Below are 6,632 nucleotides of genomic sequence, written 5' to 3' on the forward strand. Positions count from 1 at the left end.
CCAGATAAGGCAAGCTTTTCATTTGCATAGAGGCGGTCCACTAGGTCATTCCCTGGGAGGCTGGGAGAACTGTGAAATATGAGACAAGGTTTATGAAGCTGCCAAAAAAACATCTTCTAGAGAACACCAACCCTGTTTACTTCCTACACAATGTGGAGTAGCTATAGAAAGTCTCCTCTCAAAAGTAATAATGGATTCGGGATTTGGACCCTCATTTAATGTTTCACATTCTGGAATCAACAAAATGCTAATCCAAACATTTTTCACTGAATGCTTTGGCAAAACCACTGATTGAACTATTTTAAATCTGATTTTAAAAAACAACAAACAAAAAAAAAAAAAAAGGAAAGAAGAGAGAGAGAGAGAGAGACTACTTAGAAGAAGGTGGAAGCTGCTTCTGATGAGATGAACTGCCCGGCCCCGAGTCCAGAGCAGTGCATCTCACGGTGGACCTGTGAGCTCTCCGAATCACCTGGGCTTAGTCCAAGGGAGGTTGCCTAGGCCTGAGGAATTGGAACTGCAAGAAATTTGGCTCCAGAAATATGCTAAAACCAAATAAACAGAACAATGATACAACCACACACACACACAGAAAATTGTTTGGAGGAGCATTATGCTTATTGACATGTGAAAGCTCCACTTCTGAAAACATCATTTTGAAGAACTAGAAATGGCCCTGTTGGACCATGGACAACCAAGCTATTACATGAAAAAACTAGAATTCTAGAGGGGACAGAATCTTCATGCTGTGATCCACCTTCACAGGTCTTTTGGCCTCCCTTCAGTCCACTCACTGGCTATTTCTCAAGATAAATAGGCACTTCATTCAATTTTTTACAAAAAGTTCCAGGCCACTCAGAAAGTTCTTGGAGGGTAGATGTCTTGTGCTAGGACAAGGGAGCACTGCAAATGCATCAGTGTCACAGGTTTGTGCAGATCCTGAAAGGAGTAGGGTTGGTGCAGGAACTGGAGAGGTGAGCTGAGTCTTCTAGACATTTACTCAACCAAACCATTACTTTGAATTTCCAGGTATCATTTTAAAGCCTGTCCTGTCCATTGTCTCAGGACCCAGTCTCTCTTCTCTGAGTGAATGAATTGGGAACAGAATGCAGTTACAAGTCAGAGCTGCCTCTTACTAAAAACCTTGAGAGGGGTGTGGTGACATTAAATTGTACTTCATCAGATCCAGGCTCGGAAGCAAGGTCCCTGCAGCAATCTTGCTACTTAGGCGCTTCTTGTAGGCTCCTAGAGGCAGCTGGGGATGGTGACTAGCCTGTGGCCACGTGGTGCCTCAGGGACACTGAACAGTAGACTTTGAGGAGACAATCATCAGCAGAGTCCCCTCCACTCCGCATGTATACACCTTGTCCACTTTTGGTACTAAAATAGTAAGCTATCTTGGTATGAGGGACCATGGAGGCTCAAGCAGTAACAGTAGTAATCAGTGTGGATGAAGGACCAGAAGGTTCTCCTCAATGTTCTAGACTCAAGGGCTGTATAATGTATTATGATTTAAGCTAGTAAGTAATAGAATACTCAAATAAAAGAGTTTTGGGAAACGGGGGTTTATTGCACATGCCAAGAGGTTGCTGGGTAGGGAAAATCAGTGACATAGTGACTCAGCGGACCAAGTGGCTTGGTGATGCTCTCGCTCCTCTTAGGAGAACAAGATGACTGCTGGAGATCTGTGCATCATGCCTCACATGGACAGGTTCAAAGGGAGGAAGGAATGGAGCTTTGCTTCACATGCCTTTATTTTGTAAAGGTGGAACCTGTTTTCCTGAAGATCTTAGAATTCACCGTGACCTGCGCATCCCACACTATATTGATAGGGAGGAAGGGTAGGTTTGCTGGGATAGACTTAGACTAATTATTTTCCATTCACCTGGGTTTGGGGAGGGGTCCAACTTCCTTGAGTATATCGCTGTCCTACCCTGGAATAAAATTAGGGTTCTGTCAATAAAGAGGAAACATGAAATGGCTGCTGAACAGGCCATGGACTGGTGACAAAATCCCTATCCCAGGGATTGTGCATTATCTTTGGTAGGGAGTTCCTTCTGAATGCAAGAATAAATGTCCTGTCCTGGAGCAAAGGAGTTAATTTGACTTTAGAAAATAAAAACATCACATTTATCATCTAAGTGTTTTGTTTAATTTTCTGGCAGTAAAATTCATATCTTCCGGTCCTAAAGGTAGAAGTTTGGTGTACGTATTAGAAATTGGGACATCTGAGTAAACTCCAGGCTTGCCAGAAAGTTCCTTTCCTTTGGAAGTCTCCAGCAGGCTCTCCCTGCTTGTCTTTCTCCATCTGCTTCTCTGCAGCAACAAGTGTATGTTTGACTCGGGCACACTAACATGTATTGGCATTTTTCTCCAGGCAGTTTTTAGTAATTTCTAAGTGAGTTTCTGAAACCTTCAAGCCAGACTACCTTTTTCTTTTTTTCTTTTTTTTTCCTTTCTTTTTCTCTGAAGCTAATAAAGCCTGAGTGGTGAGGCATCTTCAAAGAGTTGTGTGTACTCAGCAACTAACTGTGTGTTAGTTTGTCTTCCAATATGCCTTACTCAGGGTGCTTATCTCTTAGAAAGGGAGATTATTACCACACAGACAAGGCTGGAAACCGCTTCGCTGACAGGTTTAAGAGTCTTAACAAAATAAACAGTAGAAAAGGCAAAACTATGTGCAAAACGGCAGGCTTCATTCTCCCTACAAGGGTCAGCTGGGGAAGGAGGGAGCTGGAATCAAAACAAACTGGAGAACCTTTCAGACATGCTTAGAGAGGCTGGGCTTCATGTGGAGGGAGGCTGAGGTGGGGGAGATCATTCACATTTCTTTCTGACCAACCAGTTGTCTTTCCATATAGAAAAAACCATTCAGCTGACAAGCCCTTCACCATTACCTGTTGATCTGGTTTATGATTCATGCCTTAAAAGAATCCTAGAGTTGCAGCAATTAATCTTCCTGTTTTTCATACACGGAAAGCTATACAAATAATAGAATCATGCCACTGAGTTTCTCCTGATTGTGGTTTTGGGACCCAGTTGTAGAGTTTTTTCTTTGGATTTGGCAGAATCAGATCTCTCACCAGTACATGCAAATTTGCAAGCAACTTCAGGACAGGATAGTGTCATTTATTTTTCTCTCTTTCTTCTCAGCATCCCCTAGCACAATACTAGGAAAATACTAGGTCCATAAATGTTTGTGTTTGTCTGTGCCCAGTGTGGGGCTCAGGCTCACAACCCTGAGATCAAGAATCACATGCGTCACTGACTGAGTCAGCCAGGAGCCCTAGTAATTGAAGTCTGAGTTCTTCCACTGTCTGAAGGGCTTGGGAGATTCAGGTAGAACCTGCCATTTCCACCACAGCTCAAGAATTCATAGTAGAGGGGCGCCTGGCTGACGTAGTTGGTTGAGCATCGGAGTCTCGATTTCAGCTAAGGTCATGATCTCAGGGTTGTGAGATCAAGCCCCACATGAGGCTCCACGCTCAGTGGAGAGTCTACTTGAGATTCTCTCTCCCACTGCCCCTCCCACGTGTGTTCTCTCTCTCTCTCTCAAATAAGTAAATAAATCTTAAAAAAAAAAATCGGTAGAATTTGAAGGAATAGATAGCTCTATCTCCTTTTGGAAGAACTAGAGTCTAGCTTGTCCCTTTTAGTCTAGATGAGAGACCCCTCTCACACCTAGCCTCTGGCTAATAGGCCCTATATAGTCAAGTCCTTCCAAAGAACACAGTGATCATATGGCCTATTGTTAGGATTTTAGAACAAGAGTCAGGCAGGAATAGAATCTTGATTCCATGTCTTACTATGTGATCTTGAGCTACAGGTTTTGCTCTTTTTTTTTTTTTCGGATTTTGCTTTTCTAGATATTAATTTCCTCCCCCATGAAAGAGTGCTATAAAAGACAGTTGTGAGCATTAAATGGGATAATATATTTAAAGCACTTAGCACAGTTCTCAACACTTGACTAGCTCTTGTAACTATTTGTTGTTATTGTTGTTGTTGTTATTATTGCCAGGTCCCTATACCAGAACATTTAGAACAAACAGGTTTGGGTGAAGATCATTTTGAACCTCTTCTCTGAGAGGGTGGGTCCTGAATCCATGAAAATGTATTTACTTGGTCATGGACTTCATTATGCTTAATTACCATAGATGTGGGTTGAGGTTAGGTCAGTCAAGGACAAACTCACAGCAAGGGTGTATGCAGCCCAGCATGGCTACTCTTTGGCCTAGCAGCTGGTAAATGACAATGTTTTTCTTCCTTAATTTTGTTTTCAAAGGGGCTTGTTAGGGTACATTTGTTCATACTCTGTTTAATTTTTACTACCAATCTAACTCCCCCCACCACCAAAAATAAATAAATAAAATGAAAAATAATAAACGTTTATGGATGGCTTTTGCTTGAAACCAACAACCCAATCTTAGGGAAACAGCTGAGCTGGTGGAAAGACCCTGTAGCCTAACTGACATATATTCAGACACCACCTTGGCCACTTTCTGGTTGTATGATGACTGGTACAAATCACTTGACCTTCCACAGTCTTGGTTTCCTTATTTGTAAAACGGTTATAATAATGCTTATCTAATAAGGTTTCTGTAAGAGTTAGAAAGATTATGTATAAAGCATGCCTAGTAAAGATATGAGGTGCTCAATAAAAGAGGTAGCTGGTTCCAGGATTCTGGTTGTTTTTCAGTCCTACCCAAGACTTGGAGGAAATGGCTCCCCAAAGCATATTAGTAGCGAGCTCCCACAAATGCGTGCCAGGAAATCCTCTGTGCCCTTTGATATATTAAGTAATTTAGTTCTCTCAATAATCCTATGAGGCAGGTGGTACTATTACCCCACTTTATAGATGAGGGAAATGAGGCATAGAAAGGCCAAGTGTGTCCTGTCCAAGATTCTGTATCTGGCAAATGATAGCTGGTATTCATCTCAGGTAGTGTGATGCCAGAGTTCCTGCTTCTTAGCCGCTCTACCAGTGGCTTGGATGACCCATTCGAGTGATAGAGGAGAGGACAAGCCCACCACCTACCCTTCCAGATGATCTGTTGAGTGCCTTAAGAACACAGACATGGCCCCAGGGTGTCTTAAATGAGGTCAGAGCCATGTCCTCCCATAGGGATTTCCCATTGGTCCTATTGGGACTAAATCTAGCAAAATGGATACTATGCCATTAACAATTTAAAAATTACTTTTGGAAAACAGATCCACTGCAGAAGTTCAGGATTCTGAGATAAGAACCCCCAGGCTCATTTGGGGGTGGCTATGTGGCTTAGTGCAAAGTCTCCTAACCTTAGGGTCAAGCAAATCTGTGGGTATATGGTATTTGGGGGCTGTGTGACCTCTCTGAGCCTTAGTTTACTCATCTGTTAAAGGAGATTAATAAAACATACATCTTAGCGTTGTTCTGGGAATTAAAATGATACGCAGAAAGCTCCTTGTCCAGAACCAGGAATACTCTGGGTACTCAGTGAAAGAGCATCATACTTTGTACTTTTAACCATCTCATGTGATTTCCAGAGCAAGTATTCTATCAAGAAACCATCAAGAATTTTGGGCCACGTGGCTCTGAAATTAGTGACACACTGGATTGAAGACTGGACACTTTGCTTTATTACCCCTGCCTTGAGCCTTGCTCCTGGCCCTCCTGCCTTCTAACACCTCTGGTGTCTGCTGCTAGCCTAACCTCTACCAGGCAAACCTGGACTCCTTTAACACTGCTCTGCTGCTTTCAGAGGCAGCTTGAAGAGGAAGGTGTCAGGGTAGGGAAGAACTTTGGATATGGAACTAGAAAGCTGGCCAGTGTTTAAGTTCTATGTCTACCATGAGCTATGAATGTGACCATCTTTTTGCTATTTGGGGCTCAAGATTCTTTTCTATCGACTAGGAAGGGGATGTATTAGAGCAGATATTACTGAGGCCACATTCAGCTCTTCCTTAGGCTAGCAGCGTCTTTCCCCAACTAGATTCCCAATACTCTGAATTCACTAGGGAGATTCATGGCTCTATGGCACAGTATTACTGTTTTGGGGGGGATGGTGGAGAGGGAGGAAGAGAAAAGCAAAATGGCAATCCAAAATGAGTTTCCTGGGCCTCTGTGAACTCACTAATAAAACAAAATCATGAATCAGTCTCCCACATCCACTCCCCAAGAAAAAGAATGAATCTTTTTTAATAGAGAGATTCCTGCAGCAGCAAAGAAAAGCCTTTAATTTCGGAACCAAAGCTATTTGTTTACTGTCTCAATGTCCTTTCACTGAGAGCTCATCCCACAAACAATAGCAAAGGCAAACGAAAGACAAATGTAGGAAACATTTATATTTATATCCCAAATGTAGGAAACAGCATGAAAATATTGTTAAGGAAACTCAGTAAGTCTCTGGTCCAGGGTATGTATATAGATTTGGTGCCAAAGGCAGCATGGCCAGATGTTAGAGGACATGATCCTCCTGCAAAGAACAAAGGAGAAATATGTTGGAATTCCACTAGGAAGGAGAAGAGCCAGGAGTAGTCATTCAGGTGCTCATAGAGCAAGCTCTTATAGAGGCCTCACGGCCAGCAGCCTTTTTTTGAACATCAGTCCAGACACCACTGCTTGATAGCTATGGGATCTTGGGCATGATTGTAAT

This window comes from Ursus americanus, chromosome 5 (genome assembly GCF_024610735.1).
Source record: "Ursus americanus isolate L20-20 chromosome 5, mUrsAme1.1.p, whole genome shotgun sequence".
Classification (NCBI taxonomy): Eukaryota; Metazoa; Chordata; class Mammalia; order Carnivora; family Ursidae; genus Ursus; species Ursus americanus.